The sequence below is a fragment of the Rhinoraja longicauda genome, chromosome 31 (genome assembly GCF_053455715.1).
Source record: "Rhinoraja longicauda isolate Sanriku21f chromosome 31, sRhiLon1.1, whole genome shotgun sequence".
In the NCBI taxonomy this organism is placed as follows: Eukaryota; Metazoa; Chordata; class Chondrichthyes; order Rajiformes; family Arhynchobatidae; genus Rhinoraja; species Rhinoraja longicauda.
Window position 1 is genome coordinate 1,071,520 of NC_135983.1, and position 23,126 is coordinate 1,094,645.

The 23,126-nt window shown below is 47.2% G+C and overlaps 1 protein-coding gene across 1 annotated transcript in view; it reads right to left on the bottom strand.

The window, feature by feature from the left end:
• Window positions 1-21,547, bottom strand: part of LOC144608520 (gelsolin-like) — a 106,176-nt gene extending 84,629 nt beyond the window's left edge. The window contains exon 1 of the mRNA XM_078426400.1: window positions 21,404-21,547. The gene's annotated coding sequence lies outside the window, so the exon portion shown is untranslated. The remainder of the gene's footprint in view (window positions 1-21,403) is intronic.
• Between the last annotated feature and the right edge of the window lie 1,579 nt (window positions 21,548-23,126).

Below are 23,126 nucleotides of genomic sequence, written 5' to 3' on the forward strand. Positions count from 1 at the left end.
CACCATGCCACCCTGCTTGATGCAAGATTACTAGCCCCTGACCTGCATTTTTAGCCACTGTGTAAATAGCTCATCTAGTTCAGTTTTGGTTAATGATGATCTGCAGATATCTATATTGCAGATTCAGTTAAGTAAATCCCAGTGAACGTCAGGAGATGATAGTTGCATTTCCTCGTTTGTTATTGTCACAGCCGGGCACTTGTGCGGGTGAATCTGACTCGCCACCTATTAGCCCCATAGCAGAAGCGTCTACTTGGTGGGGCTGGAAACTGGAAGTGTCCTGAGCTAATTCTACCACCATCGTCTACCGTACAAGTGAGGCCCCCACTGATTGTCGCTGGAAGCTTGCGCCCTTTTTAGGACAGACGATGACAGTGATGTAACATAGATAATGGACAAGAAAGAAGAAGCTGATCAGCCTATTTTTAGACATGGTTCAGGTCTTTTGGCATTTGGACGTAGAATGGCTTCAGTGTCTGGAGTCATAAATGGTGCTGAACATTGTGCAATCATCAGCGCACATCCCTCCTGACCTGACGACTGAAGAAAGGTAGTTGATGAAGCAGCTGAATGTGGCCGAGCCCTCGACATGAAGCTGAGGAACTCTGGCACAGATGTTCTGTGGCTGAGATGCCCTCCAGTCACCACAACCATCTTCCTTTGTGCTAGTGTGTGGGAAGGAACTGCAGATGCTGGTTTAAACCAAAGATAGACACAATACTCTCCGCCATGATCCCAGGCTGCCTAGCGAGCCTGAAACAAAGCGCTTGACACGGTGCTGGCTCAAAGGGCCGAATGGCCTCCTCCTGCACCTATTTTCTATATGTTTTCTAATTGGCGTCCAACTCAATGACAAACGTGCTTTGATTGGACAATTACTACTCGGAAAATTGACAAGATTTGGGAGTTTTTTCCATATTTTAAAAATATGTGCAGGTTATGTTCTTGACAAGTTTCAAATATAATTTCTATACACAATGTTATAAATACAGGTAGATATGGGATGTGGGTGACGACATGAAATGAAAAAGCACCTTGGCCCACGGTCTAATCTCCATGCAACCTCTGGCGTTCCTGGGAAAACATTCCAAGTCTGTCCCAGTTTCTAAATGCATCTGTTCCCAGAATATTGTGCATCATCAGCAGAGTGCCACTGCCTCTTCATGAAGTCATCCAGTCATGGAAGAATGAAGAGAGACCAGGCAACAGTGTGAGTGAATCATTGGCCCCCACTCACCCAGGTGAGTCAGGATGGAGCTACAATGGGAAATACGGATCACAAACGGGTCACGGCAGGGTGGGGCTGCAGTCTCCTGTAGCGCCCGCCCCCTCGATGGCACCAGTCTGAAGAAGGGTCTCGACCCAAAACGTCAACCATTCCTTCTCTCCAGAGATGCTGCCTGACCCGCTGAGTTACTCCAACATTTTGTGTCTACCTTCGATTTAAACCAGCATCTGCAGTTCTTTCCTACACAGCTACTGCAGATTTCAGTTGCAACAGCTCTTGGATCATCTCCCAAGAGACCCCCAGCTACAATGCATGATTGCATCGAGGTGTATAAGATCATGAGAGGAATAGATCGCGTAGATGCACAGAGACTCTTACCCAGAGTAGGCAAATAGAGGACCAGAGGACATAGGCTTAAGGCAAAGGGGAAAACATTTAATAGGAATGAGGGGTATCGTTTTCACACAAAGGGTGTATGGAACAAGCTGCCGGAGGAGGTAGTTGAGGCAGGGGCTACCACAATATTTAAGAAACAGTTAGACAGGTACATGGATAGGACTGGTTTGGAGGGATATGGACTAAATCCTGGCAGGTGGGACTAGTGTAGCTGGGACACGTTGGCCGGTGTGGGCAAGTTGGGCCGAAGGGCCTGTTTCCACACTGTATCACTCTATGATTCTATTACAGTCGTGATCCAGGGAGTAATTCTGAGCGATGGACAAGAGTGGTGTCAACACAGGGGGTGGAGGGGAGGGAAATTGACCAACACACCTCCGGGAGGGTGAAATAGAGTCAGCTGTTGGATTGCACAGACACAAGAAACTGGCTTAGTGACAGAAGGCAGAGGGTGATGGTAGAAGGGTGCTTCTGTGACTGGAGGCCAGCCGGTGTCCAGTGGGGTGCCGCAGGGATCGGTGTTGGGTCCCTTACTGTTTGTAATCTACATTAATGATCTGGATGTCAACGTACAGGGCATGATCAGCAAGTTTGCAGATGACACAAAGGTAGGGGGGGTGGTGAATAGCGAGGAAGGGATCTGCAAGCTGCAGGAAGATATAGATGAGATGGTCAGATGGGCGGAGCAGTGGCAGATGGAATTTAATCCTGAAAAGTGCGAGGTGATGCACTTTGGCAGAAATAACTTGGAGAGGGAGTACACCATGAATGGAAGGACCCTAGGGAAGACAGGGGTACAGAGGGACCTTGGAGTATAGGTACACAAGTCCTTGAAGGCAGCAGGACAGGTGGACAGGGTGGTCAAAAAGGCATATGGGTTACTGGCCTTCATTAGCCGGGGCATCGAATATAAAAGTAGGGGGGTAATGATGGAATTGTACAGAACACTGGTGAGGCCACAGCTGGAGTATTGTGTACAGTTCTGGTCACCACATTATAGAAAGGATGTGATAGCTTTGGAGAGGGTGCAGAGGAGATTCACCAGGATGCTGCCAGGGATGAAGGGCCTCGGCTATGAGGAGAGACTGAGCAGACTGGGGTTGTTTTCCCTGGAGCAGAGAAGGCTGAGAGGAGACATGATCGAGGTGTACAAGATCATGAGGGGCATAGATAAGGTAGATGGCGGGGAACTTCTTCCACTGGTGGAAGGTTCAACAACGAGGGGACATAGATACAGGGTAAGGGGAGGGAGGTTTCGGGGGGATGTGAGAAATAACTTTTTCACCCAGAGGGTGGTTGGAGTCTGGAACTCACTGCCTGGGGTGGTGGTGGAGGCGGGAACACTCACAACGTTTAAGAGGCATTTGGATGGGCACTTGAAATGCTACAGCATTCAGGGCTACGGTCCAAATGCGGGGAAATGGGATTAAAATTAGACTGTGTTTGGTAACGGGCGGCGCGGACACGATGGGCCAAAGGGCCTCTTTCTGTGCTGTAGGACTCTATGACAAGGGGCCCCTCTTGTGGAATGAAATGCCCATCATCCCACATGAAGTGTTCACTCCCAGAGCAGCCTGGCTCACCACTGACATTGCAAACACCACTGAAGCTAGTGAGGCCAGACAACTGGGGGACATCTCCAGATTCACCATATTGTTTTACTCCCGCCCCCCCCCCCAAAAAAAAAGAAACTACAGAATAATAAATATGCAAAACACAAACAGTGCAAAAACACTTCTGACATTCTCAGCAGCTGTACATATATTCCTTAGTGTTATATTTGGTAGTGTTCACGAAACTATCATTACACCTGGCTCCCTTGCCACTCATGTGCCTAACCCTAGGGTGATATCTCTTGCCTTGTTTGAGGGGCGTCTCCACTGGACTCTGCCCCCCCCAATGTCTCGCAGAGGAAGGACCCTGGACTGTGGTCCTCCCCCACAGAGCCTTGGCGTTGGCTGCACCGAGCTCCAGGTCATTCCTCAGCACGTATTCCTGCAATCTGGAGCGGGCCAGTGGGTAACATTCCCTGATGGACACCTTGCTCAAGTTGATGACCTTCCAGCAGCACTTGATGTCCGTCTCTGAGCGCGACCCTGGGAACAGGCCATAAGTCAGTGTCCTTTGGGTTCAACTGCACATTTTAGCAACTCAAACTGGAAAGCAACACAAGAGGTCTCCTGTTACTCAGGGATTAATGTATAGCCTTGGGGAGATTTCATGCCCCACCCTATTGTGTAAATAATTATCACAAATGCAAACCGCCCAAACAAAGAGTCAGCCTTGCACTCCCTGTTGCTCAAGGCATTCACCACCAGCAAAATCAATTGTTAAACGTTAATGTTTAAAGAGGAATCGAGGGTGACATCGGTGCTTTGTAAGTGCATTATTGATTCGCTTGGAGAATCAATGTAAAGGTGGACATTAACTTGTTGTTGAAGAGACACAAAATGCTGGAGTAACTCAGCGGGACAGGCTGCATTTCTGGGGGAGAAGGAATGGGTGACGTTTCGGGTCGAGACCCTTCTTCAGACTTGTAGTTCGTGTATATGATTAAAGTAAATGTACTAAACGGAGATATGAAAAGAATCTCCTGGAGACATTTTGAGACTGCACTACATTAGCAATACAGAGGTCTGAACTTGTCCTTAAATAAAATGTTCAAGTTTAAAAATTGCTGCACACCCAAATATACCATCAATAACACCATGGCAACAGCAAAACAAGAGAACCCATCTTTGGTCAAGAAAGAGGGAAAGAGGTGGATCCCCTCCCCAGTTCAGAGAACCACACCCTGACCAACCCTCACTAAATCTTATCTTTCATTTTTGTACATGAGGAATGGTTCATGGAGTTTAATGCAGATGAGTGTGAGGTGTTGCATTTTGGGAAGTCAAACCAGGGCAGGACTTGCACAGTAAATGGGGAGTGTTGTCGAGCAGAGGGATCTAGGAGTGCAGGTACATAGTTTCCTGAAAGTGGCGTCACAGATAGATATTCACAAAATGCTGGAGTAACTCAGCAGGTCAGGCAGCATCTCAGGAGAGAAGGAATGGGTGACGTTTCGGGTCGAGACCCTTCTTCAGACTGATAGATAGGACACAGACACAGATAGATAGGATGGTCAAGAGGCCTTTGGCACTCTGGTCTTCATCAGTCAGGGAATTGATTGTAAAAGTTGGGACGTTATGTTACAGTGGTACAGGATGTTGGTTTGGCTGCATCTGGAGTATTGTGTTTGGTTTCGGCCATCCTGTTATAGGAAAGATATTGTTAAGCTGGAAAGGATGCAGAAAAGATTTAAAAGAACGTCAGTTGAGTTTAGTTTATTGTCACGTGTACCGATGTACAATGAAAAGCTTTTGTGGCCATTTCGGCCCATTGACTCTACTCCACCATTCATTCATGGCTGACCTATCTTTCCCTCTCAACCCCATTCTCCTGTCTTCTACCCTTAACTTTTAACACTCTTAGTAATCAAGAACCTGTCAATCTCCACTTTAATAATCGCCAATGACCTGGTCTCCACAGCCTTCTGTGGCAATGACTTCCACAGATTCACCACCCTGACTAAACAAATGCATCCTCATCTTTCTAAAGGTACATCCTTCGATTCTGATTCAAATATCAAATTGCAACATCTGCACTTGGCTTTGACAACCAGACTGATTTTGTGCAAAAGCGAGGTTCTCACACTGATGCACATAAATGAGAGAACGATCAGAGCACATAATTGTGGAACGATCATCCAGAGTGTGTCTGAACGGTTCTGCTCCCCAGGACCTGTCTAGCCAGAGATTTAGCGTCAAATACTTAGAACAGAAAGAGGAGGTAGTTATCAATAGGGGACACAGCTAGTGGGGCCAGATACCCGGGTTCCATCCTGACTACATGTGCTGTTTGTTCATTCTCCCTGTGACCCGTGTGGGTTTTCTCAGGTTCCCTCCCACACTCCAAAGATGTGCAGGTTTGTCGGCTTGTGGCTTGGTTAAACTGTAAATTGCCCCTGGTGTGCATAGGCTAGTGTTAGTATGCGGGGATCACAGGTCAGCACAGAATCGGTGGGCCGAAGGGCCTGTTTCCACGCTGTATCTCTAAACTAAACTACTGGACTCCAAGGACATTTAATTACAAGAGTCCAATCAATGTCAATGTTTGCCATTAAAAGTTTAAATCTCAGTTCTCATTAATTGTTGATAAAAATTGATGACCTCTCACTAAATCTTATCTTTCATTTTTGCATTCTGTACTTGATTGGCATCAAAGTAATGAGTCCTAACTCTGTCAGCGAGGATTCTTCACTGGAGATGGTTGTTTGCCCCTCTCCCCACCTAGACTGGGCACCCCACCCACCACATGCTGGTTGATTTCACAATCCCATGTGTGTGGGCAGTGCTGATCTCAAAGTCAAGACTGTAGCTTCTCTGCCAAAGTCTATCACTGGATTTCCAGAGTATGGTAAACCTGGCATGTTTAAAAGGAGAACCCTTATCCAGCGGCATCATTTAGGTTTTTCTTCCTCCAAACAATTACGCAACTGTTCACCTGTGGTTTTGGAGAAGTAGTTTACTGGAAAGTTCCCTCTGATGGGGGTTTCCATTGTGTGGCCGCACAGAGTTGGGGTTGGCCTCCTTCAATGTGTTTAGTTGAGATATAGAGCGTGGAAACAGGCCCTTCAGCCCACCGTCTGCACCAACCAGTGATCCCAGTACACTAGCACTATCCTACACACCAGGGACAGTTTCCAATCTTTACTGAAGTCAATTAACCTACAAACCCGAAAAACTTAGGAGTGTGGGAATGAGAGCAAACCCACGGGGTCACGGGTAGAACGTACAAACTCTGTACAGACAGCACCCGTATTCGGGATTGAACCCGGGTCTCTGGTGCTGTAAGGCAGTAAGTCTACTGCTGACCCAATGAGTTGCTCCAGATTAGAGGGGCATGGCAGCATGGTGGCACAGCGGTAGAGTTGTTGCCTTACAGCGCTTGCAGCCCCAGACACCAGGGTTTAATTCCGACTACGGGTGCTGCTTGTACGGAGTTTGTACGTTCTCCCCGTGACCGTGTGGGTTTTCTCCAAGATCTTTGATTTCCTCCCACACTCTGAAGACGCACAGATTTGTAGGCTTGGTACAAGTGTAAATTGTCCCGCGTGTGTGTAGGATAGTGCTAATGTGTGGGAAGCGCTGATTGGTGTGGACTCGGGGGGCCGAAGGGCCAGTTTCTGTGCTGCATCTCTAAACTAATTGTGCCCAGCCTCAAAATAATATCTGATCCAGGTGTAATCTTGGAGATTAAAAAAGCAGAATGCAAACAGTCTCTATCCGGTCCCTCCCAACAAGAGGTTAAATTCAGCTGCTGTACGTCTGGAATAACAGTTATTGACATAATAACACCTGTGCTAAGCGTCTTGACCCCCTGGAACAGACGTTGTCACAGCCACGGACCCTGACCGACTGAGATTAAGTACACAATGCCGTTTGACAGCTTTTGGTACTTGCCCTTCCAAACCTCCCTATCCATGTACCTGCCCAAGAGATTTTAAATGCCTTTTCAACTACTGCTCAACTCCTGAGAACTCATTCCAAACACCCACCATCCTCTGAAAAAGTTACCCGACAGGTTCCTATTAAATCTTTCCCCTCGACTTAAACATATACACTCTAGTTCTCGATTCCCCCACCTTGTAAAAAATACTTTGTACATTCATCCTCTGTTCCCCTTACACACTCCAATAAGATCACCACTCAGTCTCTTACACTCCAAGGAGTAGGATCCACGCCTGCCCAACCTCTCCCCAAAGCTCAGGCTCGAAATCCAGGTAACATTTCTACCTCACGCTGCCTCGGCAAGGCCAGCAGCATTAAGAAGGAAGAGTCGCACCCTGGCCACTCCCTCATCTCCCCTCTCCCATCAGGCAAAAGGTATAGAAGTGTGAAAACTCACACCTCCAGATTCAGGGACAGCTTCTTCCCAGCTGTTATTTGGCAGCTGAATCATCCTACCACAACCAGAGAGCTGAACCACTGCCTACCTTTTTGATGACCCTCGGACTATCCTTGATTGGACTTTGCTGGCTTTACCTTGCACTAAACATTATTTTGTTATCATGTATCTATACACTGCAAATGGATAGATTGTAATCTTGTATTATCTTTCTGCTGCCTGATTAGCAGGCAACATAGAAACATAGAAAATAGGTGCAGGAGTAGGCCATTCGGCCCTTCGAGCCTGCACCGCCATTCAATATGATCAATATGATCATGGCTGATCATTCAGCTCAGTAGCCTGTACCTGCCTTCTCTCCATACCCCCTGATCCCTTTAGCAAAAAGGGCCACATCTAACTCCCTCTTAAATATAGCCAATGAACTGGCCTCAACTACCTTCTGTGGCAGAGAATTCCACAGACTCACCACTCTCTGTGTGAAGAAATGTTTTCTCATCTCGGTCCTAAAAGACTTCCCCCTTATCCTTAAGCTGTGACCCCTGGTTCTGGACTCCCCCAACATCGGGAACAATTTTCCCGCATCTAGCCTCTCCAACCCCTTAAGAATTTTATATGTTTCTATAAGATCCCCCCTCAGTCTTCTAAATTCCAGCGAGTACAAGCCCAGTCTATCTAGTCTTTCCTCATATGTAAGTCCCGCCATCCCAGGGATCAATCTGGTGAACCTTCTCTGTACTCCCTCTAAGGCAAGAACGTCTTTCCTCAGGTTAGGAGACCAAAACTGCACACAATACTCCAGATGCGGTCTCACCAAGGCCCTGTACAACTGCAGCAGAACCTCCCTGCTCCTAAACTCAAATCCTCTTGCTATGAATGCCAACATACCATTCGCTTTCTTCACTGCCTGCTGCACCTGCATGCTTGCTTTCAATGACTGGTGCACCATGACACCCAGGTCACGTTGCATCTCCCCTTCTCCCAATCGGTCACCATTCAGGTAATACTCTGCTTTCCTGTTCTTGCCGCCAAAGTAGATAACCTCACATTTATCCACATTATATTGCATCTGCCATGCATTTGCCCACTCGCCTAATCTATCCAAGTCACTCTGCAGCCTCCTAGCATCCTCCTCGCAGCTAACACTGCCACCCAGCTTCGTGTCATCCGCAAACTTAGAGATGTTGCATTCAATTCCCTCGTCCAAATCATTAATATACACTGTAAACAACTGGGGTCCCAGCACTGAGCCTTGCGGTACCCCACTAGTCACTGCCTGCCATTCCGAAAAGGACCCGTTTATTCCTACTCTTTGCTTCCTGTCCGCCAACCAATTTTCTATCCACCTCAACACTGAACCCTCAATACCGTGTGCTTTAAGTTTGTACACCAATCTCCTATGTGGGACCTTGTCGAAGGCCTTCTGAAAGTCCAGATATAACACATCGACTGGTTCTCCCTTATCCACTCTACTAGTTACATCCTCGAAAAATTCTATAAGATTCGTCAGACATGATTTGCCTTTGGTAAATCCATGCTGACTTTGTCCGATGATTTCTCCACTTTCCAAATGTAATGCTATCACATCTTTAGCAACAAAAGCTTTTCATTGTACATCGGTACACATGACAATAAACTAAACTCAACTGACGTTCTTTTAAATCTTTTCTGCATCCTTTCCAGCTTAACAATATCTTTCCTATAACAGGGTGGCCGAAACCAAACACAATACTCCAGATGCAGCCAAACCAACATCCTGTACCACTGTAACATAACATCCCAACTTTTACAATCAATTCCCTGACTGATGACGACCAGTGTGCCAAAGGCCAGGGCCGTTTTTACAGCATTATGGGCCCCCGGGCAAAGCAGTGTACTGGGGCCCCTACCATTACTCTCCCCCACCCCCCTTTCCCTACCAGCCCCCCCCCCCCCCCCCCCCGTCATGCCGGCGAAAAGCACTTACCGAAAAGCACTTAGCGATGGACTTAGGGTGCTACATTGTTGCGAAAAGCACTTACAGATCCTGTGAGAAGCAATTAGGGACCGAAAATGTTGCGAAAAAAGCACTATTGAACCTACATTTTTAAAGTAGTATTTATTTATTGCAAGTCACTTAACGTACACAGATCAGCATGGGGCCCCTATGCTCGTGGGCCCCCGGGCAAGTGCCCATCAGGCCCATGCGTTAAGACGGCCCTGCCAAAGGCCTCTTGACCATCCTATCTATCTGTGATGCCACTTACAGGAAACTATGTACCTGCACTCCTAGATCCCTCTGCTCGACAACACTCCCCAGAGCCCTGCCATTTACTGTCTAGGTCCTGCCCTGGTTTGACTTCCCAAAATGCAACACCTCACACTGATCTGCATTAAACTCCATGAACCATTCCTCAGGCCACTTGATCAAGATACCACTGTAATTCATTGTTTGAAATCTGCCTTGGGTTCTGAAGTAATAACCCACCTGAAAGCAAGGCAAAGGGGGTAAAGTGCAGCCTTGAAATGGGATTGGAGACCAGAGATAGTTGGGCCAAGTTAGATGCAATGTCATTCCTTTCTCTCCACCCACCTCCTCATTAAATTCCTAGGCCATATTTCTCACAAAACCTGTTTGTTGCTTCTGTAAACTTGCCATGTTACAATGTTCATCACCTGCCAAATATAGCCCCACAGTAGCTCAAATGAATCCGAAGACCGAAGAATGTGGAGAGTAGATTCTCCTCACATACATGATCAACATCCAACACACTGGAACAGGGTCTCCACAGGTCTCCTGTTTAATTGTGCAGCAGCTTTACACAGTTAATCATTATGTAGTGCAGAGCAGTCACCTGGGACAGAGATACATGTGGGGAAAAAAACTGCAGATGCTGGTTTAAATCGAAGGTAGACACAAAGTGCTGGAGTAACTCAGCAGGTCAGGCAGCATCTCTGAAGAACATGGATAGGTGATGTTTCACAGGGTGCTGGAGTAACTCAGCGGGTCAGGCAGCATCTCGAGAGAGAAGGAATGGGTGACGTTTCGGCTCTGTCCCGCCCACTTACCTGATATCAGTCTGAAGAAGGGTCTCGACCCGAAAAGTCACCCATTCCTTCTCTCCAGAGATGCTGCCTGACCTGCTGAGTTACTCGAGCATTTTGTGTCTACCTCTCCTTAAAGCCATGTTCTCTTGTCTTTGATATTTCCACTCTAGGTAAAAGGTTCCTACTGTCTATCCCATCTATGCCCCTCGTAAACATTATATACTTCTATCAGGTCTCCCTTCAACCTCTGGAGTACAAGAGAAAATAGTATGATTCATCCTTACGGCTAATAGCCTGTAATCCAGGCGTGGAACTGGCAAGCCTCATCTACATCCTTTACAACACCTCCCCACCCTTCCTGCATTGGGGCGACCAGAAATGCACACTAACTTCAAAAGCATCCTATCCAAAGTCCTATAAAGCTGCATCATGACTTCCTGACTCATGTACTGAATGCCTTCTTTAGAATTGTGCCAAACTACAATGTTTCCGCATTTGAGTCAACAAGTTCTACACTTTAGTTTATCAAGAGCATTGAGAACCAACATCTTCAGTAAATGTAGATGGCGAGAAACATTTTTTTTCTAATCTAATAGCATCAAAAATGCTGTTAATTTAATGCATGACATAACGGCATAATTTACATTTTTGTAATGCGTCCTTGCATTCAGAGTAAGCCCCCCACCTGTCAGACAAGTTGCACGAATACCAAGCACAAAATATAAATCAATATCACCAAGAAATCAACGTCTGCAATTTACAGACTAATCAATCCAAATGATTCGATGCATTTACATCCACTTTGACAGAGTTAAAACTTGAGTCTGAACAAAGATTCAGCAAAGAAGGGGCAATAAATGTCGAATGTGGCTCCTGCAATGGGAGAGAATATAAAGGGATCCAAAATTAGAATCATTATTATGCTAAAATGACCAGACAGCCCCATCAAATCCATGACATCCACAAGTCAATATAGTCCCATGTCCCTCCAAACCATTTCTCATCAAATGTACCTTATCCCCTTTTCAGAGATGAGTTGAATGTTTTCACAACCCTGATAGGCAGCAAGTTCTAATTATAGATAGACACAAAAAGCTGGAGTAACTCAGCGGGATGGGCAGCATCTCTGGAGAAAAGGAATGGGTGACGTTTCGGGTCGAGAACCTTCTTCAGACGTCTGAAGAAGGGTCTCAACCCGAAACATCACCCATTCCTTCTAGTGAATGGGTGATCGCTGGTCGACAGTGGGCTTTCAGTTTCCACGCTGTATCTCTAAATTAAACAATCATTAATTCAGAAACACTCAAAGACAATTCATCACCAGCAGTGTCTAAAACGTCAGAGCCCAGTGCAATGGAACTTGATGGCAATGCAGATCACTTTTCTTCCCAACCAAGAACCAAATTCCTGAGCAATTATTCTTTCCTTTGCCTCTTTATTAGACAACTGTACAGCACATTAACAGGCCATATTTGGAGTATCGTGTTCAATTTTCGTCACCCTACGATAGGAAGGATCTTTGGTCAGCTAGAAAGAATGCAGAGAAGATTTACAAGAATGTTGTCTGGACTAGAGGGCCCGAGCTATAGGGAGAGGTTGGGCAGGCTCCAGCTTTATTCCTCCAAGGAACAAGGGGTGATCTTAGAGAGGTGTCCAAAATCAAGGGGGAGAATTTATCGGGCAAATACCAAGAACCAGAGGAGGTAGTTTAAGTTGAGAGGGGAAATATTAAATAGGAACCAGAGGGGCAACATTTTTACTCAGAAGGTGGTGGGTATTCAGAACAAGCCACCAGAGGAGGTAGTTGTTGCAAGTGTAATCTATATACTAAAACTCTTGTTTGTTTGTTCCTGAACTACAGCCAAAATGGTACACGATAGCGCAACAATTTAAGGCCCACCTTACTCACTTTGGTGCTAATGGAAGAAGTTTCATTGAAATTGGTGTTATATTTTTTAAGTTATTCACATTTTAAAGTTTAAATCTATCTCCTAGGGAGGGAGGGGGGAGGGAGTGGAGATGAGGGAGGATAAAGGGGCTTAGAGGGGGTGGGGGGAAGGGAGTGGGGGATGAGGGAGGATAAAGGGGGGATGAGGGAGGAGAGAGGTGAGATGGAGGATAAAGGGGGAGAGGGGGGATGAGGGAGGATAAAGGGTGTTAGAGGGGGTGGGGGGGGAGAGAGGGGGGATGAAGGAGGATAAAGGGGGTGGGGGAGAGAAGGGAGATGAGGGAGGATAAAGGGGGTGGGGAGAGAGGATAAAGGGGGTGGGGAGAGAGAGGATAAAGGGGGGGAGGGGGGGTTATATTTTTAAAGTTATTCACATTTTAAAGTTTAAAACACGTTTTTTTGTGTTTTTTGTCATTGTTGATGTTAAATGTACGTTTTGTTTTATTTTTAATTCTGTGTATGTAGGGGGGTGGTGGGGGGGTTGGGGGAAACCTTTTTTTAAATCTCCTCCTCAACGGAGATGCGACCTTTACCGTGTCGTATCTCCGTTCGCGCAACGGCCTAACATCGTGGAGTCAGCGGCCTCCAGCTGGGATCGACCTCGAAGACTCCGGTCGCAGGGCCTGGACTTACCATCTCGGAGGCTTCGGCCGTGGGCCCTGCAGACCGCAACATCGGGAGTTCGCAGGTCCCTGGCTGGCGACCGGCTTTTGGGAGCTCCAGCCGTAGCAGCTTCGACCGCCCCGAAGCACGAGGTACGATCAACCCGCCCGCAGGCCCTTCATCACCCTGCGTGGCTCGGCCGCAGCACTTTACATCGCCCGGTGGGGGCTCAGGACTCTCATCGCCCTGCGTGGCTCGGCCGCGGCATTTTCCATCGCCCGGTGGGGGCTCAGGACTTTCATCGGCCTGCTCGGCTCGACCCTGGGACTTTCCATCGCCCGGTGGGGGCTTCAAGGGGTTGGGAGCCTCGATCGCCTCGTGGCGCCACGGGAGAAGAACGAGGAGGAGATAAGACTTTGCCTTCCATCACAGTGAGGGTATGCCTAGAGCAATCACTGTGATGGCTGTTTTGTGTAAAAAATTGTATCTGTGTGTCTTGTGTTCTTTAATGTCTACTGCCGGACCCTGACGTGAGAGGACGCTGGCGTTGTTTATTCGCCGCTTTTCCGTCAGGATAGTTTGTCTGTTTGTTTCTATGTTAATTGTATTTGTAAAGCGCTTTGTGCATGTGTTAAGGCGCTATATAAAATAAATATATTATTATTATTATTATTATCTCCTATGAAGGGAGGATAAGGAAGGGTTGAGGGGGATGGAGGGAGGGGGTGGGGGGAGGGGGGGATGTGCCAATGCAGGAGAGGTTTGGGCCCAACGGGTCCACTTGGTCTAGTAGCATTTAAAAAGCATTTGGACGTGTACATGGACAGGAAGGATTTAGAGGGATATGGGCCAAATGCAGCAAATTGGGACTGAGAGGGGGCATGCTAGTCGGTATGGACAGGTTGGGCCGAATGGCCTGTTCAGTGCTGTGGGACTCTAAAATTAAGAATATATGTTTAGTTGCATAACAAGCACCTAGGTGTGGCAATGCACAAAGAGCAAATGCTACTGTAGATGCGTGCAGGAAACAGTGCAAAACTAAACAAGTCAGTCATGCAGCACAGAAGCAAACTCTCCACCCAATGGATCCCTGCTGACCATCAAGCCCTTGTCTCTACTAACCGCATTCTATTCTCTCTACATTCCCGATAACTGCCGTCAGATTCTTCAATTCACTTACAGCGGGCAGTTTACTGAGACCATCGAACCTACAAAGCCATGTCTTCAAGTGTGCAATAAAACTGTAGCAATATCATACAAGACAACCTAATATAGACACAAAAAGCTGGAGTAACTCAGCAGGACAAGCAGCATCTCTGGATAGAAGGAATGGGTGATGTTTCAGGTCAAGACCTTCAGACTGAGAGTCAGGGGAGAGGGAGACATAGAGATATGGAAGGGCATAGTGTGAAACTGAGGGATCAAAGGGGACGAAAGTCCAGGAAAATTTAGTATTAATCATTGTTAACGAGGGGAAGGTGACAACGAAGCATGCAGAGATAAAATGTAATCAGGAGGACAGTGAGACTGGTCGGAGAATAGGGCTGGGTGAGCGATGGAGAGAGAGAGGGCAAGCAAGGGGTACTTGGTTAGAGAAGTCGATATTCATACCGCTGGGCTGTAAGCTGCACACGCAAAATATGAGGTGCTGTTTTACAAAGATACCCAAATAGATTTAACTGGCCAAGAACAAATAGTTTAAGATTTTTAACTATTCAAACCAAAGAGTTTAAAGTTGCTTTGTGGGTTATGTTATACAGTGCACAGGACTACCTGTGTTCGGCCATGTAACCACACTGTACACTTCCCCAGTTTAGACCACACGCCCAGAGCCCATTTACTGAAGTAACACTTCTACTTCCTCAATATTCTGGGATAATTTCCCACACCTTCCTCTCTGAACATATTACAATCCTTACCTGCGGTCCCATCGAACCAGTACTTACAGCACGACGGCTGCTGGTAAATTATGTTGACATTAGCCCCACACCTGTAGCCTGGCACAGTACACTTGGATTGTATCGGAGATACTTATCCAATATATATATCAAAGTGCTTATGTATAGCGATACTGTACTGAATCCAAAAATGATACTGTACTGAACTGCATACAAAAACTGTATACAAAACTTTGACTGAACTGTGTACAAAAATGAATTTCACTGTTTAGAGATACAGCGTGGAAACAGGCCCTTCGGCCTACCGGGTCCGCGCCGACCAGCGATCACCGCACATTAACACTATCCTATACCCACTAGGGACAATTGTTTACATTTACCAAGCCAATTAACATACATACCTGTACCTCTTTGGAGTGTGGGAGGAAAACGAAGGGAGGAAACCCACCCAAGTCACGGGGAGAACGTACAAACTCCGTACAGACAGCACCCGTATTCAGGATTGAACCCGGGTCTCCGGCGCTGCATTCGCTGCAAGGCAGCAACTCTACCGCTGCGCCACCGTGACATGTGACAACTATAGTACCATACCATAGATAAATAATTTAGTAGGTAAACTATTTTGTTATCCAACCATTATAATAGTTTCACTCCCTGAAGCGCAACGCTGATACTTAAGGCTAACACGCAACACAACTCATGTTCCACTCTATTGAATGACACAGCAGGTTTCATCACCATTAACCAAGCTCACTTTGGATCATTATTTGACCCAACATGGCACTTTCTACCCGAGGTTCACACTTGGGCAACTTGAAGATTGGCTTCAAAAACAAAATATTTTCCTTCAAGGATTTTAGAATTTTCTTGTAAACAATTTAAACATTCAAACAGTTTTACAGGCACAAATGTACAATTAGTTTAAAGATGCAGCACAGTGGTGCAGCAAAAGAGCTGCTGCCTCACAGCACCAGAGACCGGGGTTCCATCCTGACTATGAGTGTTGTCCGTATAGAGTTTGTACGTTCTCCCCGTAGGTTAATTGGCTTCAGTAAAATTGTAAATAGTCCCTAGTGTGTACAATAGTGTTAGTATATAGGGTGATCACAGGTTGGCGTGGACTCAGTGGGCCGAAGGACCCGTTTCAGTGCCGTATCTCTATAGTCTAAAGCAACAATAAGACTTTTCCCCTGTTGCACCATTCAAAGTTAGAAACCAGCATTTTATCAGTACATGTGTCAGGGGTTACAGGGAGTAGGGGGGGAGAATGGGTTGAGAGGGAAAGATTGATCAGCTGTGATTGAATGGTGTAGCAGATGCGATGGGCCTAACGGCTCAAATCTGCTCCTTTACACTTATGAACTTATGATACCACATCAGGACCACTTCTGTATAAAGTAACTTTTTTCTCTTTTTAAAGAAGGAATTGAAATAAAAGGAACATACGGTGAATTTGAGGAAACAATGGACGCTGTGTAAATTGGCACATTCAGGTTCCGTGTCAATTGAGCAGTGCATGTGCAAGTACTGCATGTTTGAGTGCATATTTTGGTTCAATTTATCTGGGTTTAGTTTAGAGATACAGCAGGGAAACAGGCCCTTCAGCCCACTTGCTCCATGCTGACCATTCATTCACATTAGTGGTACATTATCCCATTTCACATCCATCCCGGCAATTTGCAGAGGCCAATTAACCTGCAAACATGCAGTCCTTTGGGAAGTGGGAGGTAACCGGAGGAAATCCAAGTGGTCACTGGGAGAACATGCAAACTCCACACAGACAGCCCTGCCAAAGGTCAGGGTCAAACTTGGGTCTCTGGTGCTGTGAAGCAGCAGCTTTGCCAGCTGCACCATTGTGCTGCCCATTTATTGATCAATTATACTTCCATTATTGTCAGTTGTTGAAAAAGAAAAGGTACACCATTTACAAAATAGACTTGCCGGCTCAAGAGATTCTTCAAACAATACCTGCCCTGCACCAGTGAAGACAAGCCCACCACAACGAGGGCTCAAGCCCAGCCCACCACCACGAGGGCTTCTCAAGCCCAGCCCACCACAACGAGGGGTTCCCAAGCCCAGCCCACCACGAGAGCTTCTCAAGCCCACCATGGCATTTCCCTCAGTGCACAGAACTGAGAGAAACCACTCAGAGAAGGGAGAGGGGCAGCTTGCTTGGAGTGCACAAGATCATTTGGACTTGCTCCACTGCCAATCTTTGACAAGACCCAAGCTTGGGGGACACTAGATGCTGCAGCACCCCTGTCCAAAGCCTCTACTTTTCCCTCTCAAAGATCCCCCCTATTTGAAACATCATGGGTCCACTCCCTCCACAAATGCCGTCTGACCTGCTGAGATCTCCAGCACTTTGTGTTTTGTTCCTGCCTCACCCCTCATTAAAAAAAACATTTTTACAGCATTTTTGAGTTACCAGTATTTATTAGCAACCCCCACAAGCCTTTATCCTGCACCTGTACACTGTGTAGGAAGGAACTGCAGATGCTGGTTTAAACCGAATATTGGTACAAAATGCTGGAGTAACTCAGCGGGACAGGCAGCATCTCTGGAGGAAAGGAATGGGTGACGTTTTGGGTCGAGACCTTTCTTCAGACTGATATCAGGGGAGAGGGAGACAGAGATATGGATGTGTTTGGTGTGAAACCGAGAGATCAAAGGCAAGATCAGGGAAGTGCAAGGAGTGAAAAATGGGATAAAGGAAATGGAGATCAAAATGTAAAATAGTTAATTGTTAGCTGGGAGAAGGTAACAACAAAGCAGAGATAAAATGTAGTCAGAGACAGTAAGACTGGTCGGAGAACTGGGAAGGGGATGGAGAGAGAGGGAAAGCAAAGGTTACTTGAAGTTAGAGAAGTCAATGTTCATACCGCTGGGCTGCAAGCTGCCTAAGCAAAATATGAAGTGCTGCTCCTCCAATTTCCTCTGGGCCGCACTCTGACAATGGAGGAGGCCCAGGACAGATAGGTCAGTGTGGGAATGGGAGGGGGAGTTAAACTGTGTACTCTGTGGACAGCTCGACTGTAATTCTGTACAGTCTTTCAGCGGACTGATTAGCATACGACAAAAACCTTTTTCACTGTACCTCGGTACACGTGGCAATAAACTCCACTAAACTAAACTTGAATGGAGATGCACAAGATTGGTGGGGTCTAGAATCATACACCAAAGTGAGGAAGTTAAATCAGATGGATTTCTTAATGACCAAACAGCAGCTATGTAGCATAAGAAAATAACTGCAGATGCTGGTATAAATCGAAGGTATTTATTCACAAAATGCTGGAGTAACTCAGCAGGTCAGGCAGCATCTCAGGAGAGAAGGAATGGGTGACGTTTCGGGTCGAGACCCTTCTTCAGACTGAAGAAGGGTCTCGACCTGAAACGTTATCCATTCCTTCTCTCCTTAGATGCTGCCTGACCTGCTGAGTTACTCCAGCATTGTGAATAAACAGCAGCTATGTAGTCATTATTACCCAGGCTTTTACAATGCCAGCTGCCACTGTGGAATTTGAACACAAAGCTGTGGATTGGTTACAGTTTATTAATACAGCAATTTAACTACAGCAGCTGCACCACACCCAGACACCAACATCAGGACCGGCACGGTGGTGCAGCTGCTGCCTTACAGCACCACAGACCCGGCGTCCATCCTGTCCACAGGTGCTGTCTGTACAGAGTTTATACATGCTCCCCGTGACCAGTGTGGGTTTTCTCCGGGTGCTCCAGTATCCTCCCACATCCCAAAGACGCACAGGTTTGTAGGTTAATTGGCTTGGTATAATTTCAAATTGTCCCTAGTGTATGTAGGATAGTGTTAGTGTGTGAACTGGTGGGGCGAAGGGCCTGTTTCCACACTGTATCTTTAAACTAAACCATGAAAAGCTTTTGGCTGTGTGCTCTACAATGCAATTATCAGGCGGATTGGAAAAAATAAATCCCTCAGGTTGAAGCCCTTGTTGTATAGACCATTGAAACATGATGATGGGGCCAATTGAGAGAGGCAACCCTCAGTATAACATAGAGATGGAGTAATAGAACTATCAGCTCAGAAACAGGCCCTCTGGCACAACTCACCTTGCCACCCAAGGTGCCCCATTGAAGCCAGTTCCATTTGCCCACATCCCTCCAAATCTTTTCTTTCCATGCACCTGTCTAGTTGTTTTCTAAATGCTGTTATAATAGCTGTCTCAACTACCTCACTGGCAGTTCATCCCAAATGTCCACCATCCTCCGACTAAAAAAGTTGCTCCTCAGGTTCCTATTAAATCTTTCCCCTTTCTTAAACCATGTCCTCTTGTTTTTGCTTCCCCTATTCTGGGCAAGACTGTACATTCACCCAACCTATTTCTCTCATGATCATATAGAGATGTTGCCTGTGGAAACAGGCCCTTCAGTCCAACTTGCCCACATTGACCAACATGTCTCATCTACACTAGTCCCACCTGACTGCTTTTGACCCATATCCCTCTAAAGATACCCCAAGTACCTGCCTCAACTACCTCCTCTGACAGCTTGTTCCAAATAACTACCACCCTCTAAGTGTAAAAGTTCCCCCTCAGATTCCTATTAAATCTTTCCCCTCTCACCTTGAACCCTGTCCTCTAGCTTTTGATTCCCTACTCTGGATTTTAAAAACTCTGCATTCACCCCATCTATTCCACTCGTGATCTTATTTATAGGAGACCATAAGATCTCCCCTGAGCCTCCTGGACCAATAGACAATAGGTGCAGGAGGAGGCCATTCAGCCCTTCGAGCCAGCACCACCATTCAATGTGATCATGGCTGATCATTCTCAATCAGTACCACCCTGTCTATTGAAGGTCAAATTTTCCACAAGGCAATTTTTTTTTTGAGGGGGGTGGGGGAGAAGGGAAGAAGCAAGATATCCATCTCCACCCCACTCACCTCATCACGGGCAGATGTCAGAGAAGTCCATTATTTCACACATCAAACCAGACAAACGTTTTTACAACGTGGCCTCAGTGAAACTCCCATACTTTGGGTAGACATGGTAGCTATCGGCGTTTATTTCAATGAGTTCCTTGTCGCTTTAACTTCAACATTTTAAAGTTTTCTACCAACTTTCAGAAAGTGACGTTTCATCCTTCTCCAACTTTAACCAAAACTAACCAAGGATGAGCAAAGATAACCTTGCCACACCCAGATCAGAACTTCACTCTGGAGTTTGTCACAGATGGAAACGGGTGGCGAGGGAGAAATGTGCAAAAGAAACTGGGGCAATAGTTCTTGTATCGGCCGCGAGTTAGTTAGTCATCACCAACCATGAGTGAGTGACTGACTGACTGACTCACTGACTCTCCTCTGTCGCCAGTTATTGCCAACGTTTCTGGAAAACGTTTGACCATGTATTGAAATACGTGATTTTAGCGGTGAACTACATTAAGGTGCGCGGTTTTCGTGGTTTAACCCGCTGACTAATGTTGGGGGAATGTGTGGAGGGGAGTCGTGATAAACAAACCAGCGCTGTGGACAACGCCCACGACAAGCCCCCCCTCACAACACAAGCCCACGACACCCACTTACAGCCCACGACACCCACTTACAGCCCACGACACCCACTTATCCCGGGGCAAGAAAGAGCGAACTCGTTTATTTTTATTTTTAAGGGAGGCAAATAAAATATTCTGCAGAACAAACTGCGCGCAGTTTTAGTGGGTGATCGACAGAAACCCGCGACCGCCTCCAGCGAGCGGCGCCTCAAAGACGGGAAAGTGAACTGGTCTCGCATTGCAGCCCCTCCTCGCCCCCCTAATGTGGCCACGGCCAGAGGCAGACACGGCCAGCAGCCAGCCAGAGCCAGCGCCCAGCCAGAGCCAGCGCCCAGCCAGAGCCAGCGCCCAGCCAGAGCCAGCGCCCAGCCAGAGCCAGCGCCCAGCCAGCGCCCAGCCAGAGCCAGCGCCCAGCCAGAGCCAGCGCCCAGCCAGCACCCAGCCAGAGCCAGCGCCCAGCCAGAGCCAGCGCCCAGCCAGAGCCAGCGCCCAGCCAGCGCCCAGCCAGAGCCAGCGCCCAGCCAGAGCCAGCGCCCAGCCAGCACCCAGCCAGAGCCAGCGCCCAGCCAGAGCCAGCGCCCAGCCAGCACCCAGCCAGAGCCAGCGCCCAGCCAGAGCCAGCGCCCAGCCAGCGCCCAGCCAGAGCCAGCGCCCAGCCAGCGCCCAGCCAGAGCCAGCGCCCAGCCAGCACCCAGCCAGAGCCAGCGCCCAGCCAGAGCCAGGAGCAGAGCCAGCGCCAGCCACGTCCCTCGCTCCAACACACACTACAGAGCAAGTTTAAGGTCCATCACAAATACAATAACAAATAAAACCAGCACCGGCCTTTCTTACCCCCAAAACCGCAGGCAACGCAAAGAAGTGATTGGCACAAGGCTGCCTGCCGGTGCTGTGTTGAGCTGAGCCTGGCTGGTCGTGCGTTGATCTATCCGTGCGTTGATCTATCCGCACCTCTCTCCCTCCCTCCCTCCCTCCCTGCTATTTCTGCGCCAGGGGGGCGGGGCGGGGCGGGAGGAATGACATCTGCGACCACAGGCGCTCAGGTTTCCAGGCTGAACCTTCACCCGCGCAAAACACTGTGCATTCTTTATTTTCTGATTAAATACCGGAATCGTCCCTTCAAATTTACTTTCTTGCAACGTTTCAATGTTTTTTTTTTGCTGAAATGTAATTCTGGTGGAAAAGATGAAGGAATCAGTTCAGGAAGTGACCAGGGTGTGAACACAAACATCTGGAGATGTTTCACACAGTCTCACTCGGAATATCTGCAATGGTCGTTCTCATGTAAAACAATTCAAACTTGCTCGGGACAGCGTTGGAGATATCTGAAATGAAGGTTTCTCAAACACCCCTGTTGCAAGTACAAGTTAGTACAGTCTCTGGCTGAAGTTATTATTGAAATCTATTTAAATTACAAAGATTTGGGGATTAAAACACAAATTGTACAGGATTGCACATTATACAGAATTGTACGCTTAATATTAGACCTCCAAAGCACAGTGAATTTCCGAGATTAATTCATACCAAGACATGACTTACACAATAGGCGTGTATTGGTACACTAGTATAAAAAACTCAAGCTGCTTTATCCACCTAATCTCCTTAAAAATAAATGGCAACCAACTTTCCCAGGTTGACCATTAATAGAAGATGGACACAAAATGGGAAAGGAGGGAGAGATAGATCAGCCATGACTGAATGGCGGAGTAGACTTGATGGGCCGAATGGCCTAATTCTGCTCCTATAATTATGAAGATAATATTCTAGTTCCCCAGTGCCATATGTTTGTTTCCTGCTTGTCCCTTCTTCTTAGATTCCAAAGAAACATAGAAACATAGAAAATAGGTTCAGGAGGAGGCCATAAGGCCCTTCGAGCCAGCACCTCCATTCATTGTGATCATGGCTCTGTAATCCAAAGACTCTGGATTAGTTTCTGTAGCTTTCAGGATCAACTGAATCCCACGACAGAAAGCAAAGAACAAACGACCCTTGGCCGAGCCAGACACCTTGTGTCCTGTTTATTCCAAAAGCCACTTTTACCTTCATTCTCACCAATCATAACCCGTGTGCAGATAAGGCCAATTAGTGTGTCTGGCTTGGAATTGTAACTGAGCTCTTGTGGCTGGACCTCCTCGTGAGGCTGCTGGCAAGTTGCCAGCGGTGACAGGCTTTAAGCAAAACCAACGTGGGTGTGAAGGTGCCACAGCTCCCTCCCGGCCACTGAGTCATACAAGGTGACAACTCTGGCTCTGTCCTGCCCTGTACCAGACTGGCAGGTTGATTTTACAGCCTGATCTTGTTTGGTGCTACAGTGTGGGAGGTCTGTGATGGGAAGTGTTGGGGTCTTGTGACTTTGCTGGTTCGGTGGGTGAGGTAGTCGGTTGCTTCTCGATGAATGCTGGCTTTAACCTGTCGACGTATACAGTGTCAGTTTTTCCATTCCGATAGATCACAAAACGTTTGTGTAGGCGTTGGGTGACTTGGTGATGTAGGGGATGACGGACGGCGTGGTGTCAGAGTAAAACACGTGCAGTGTTGGAGGTCAGCAGGCACATGG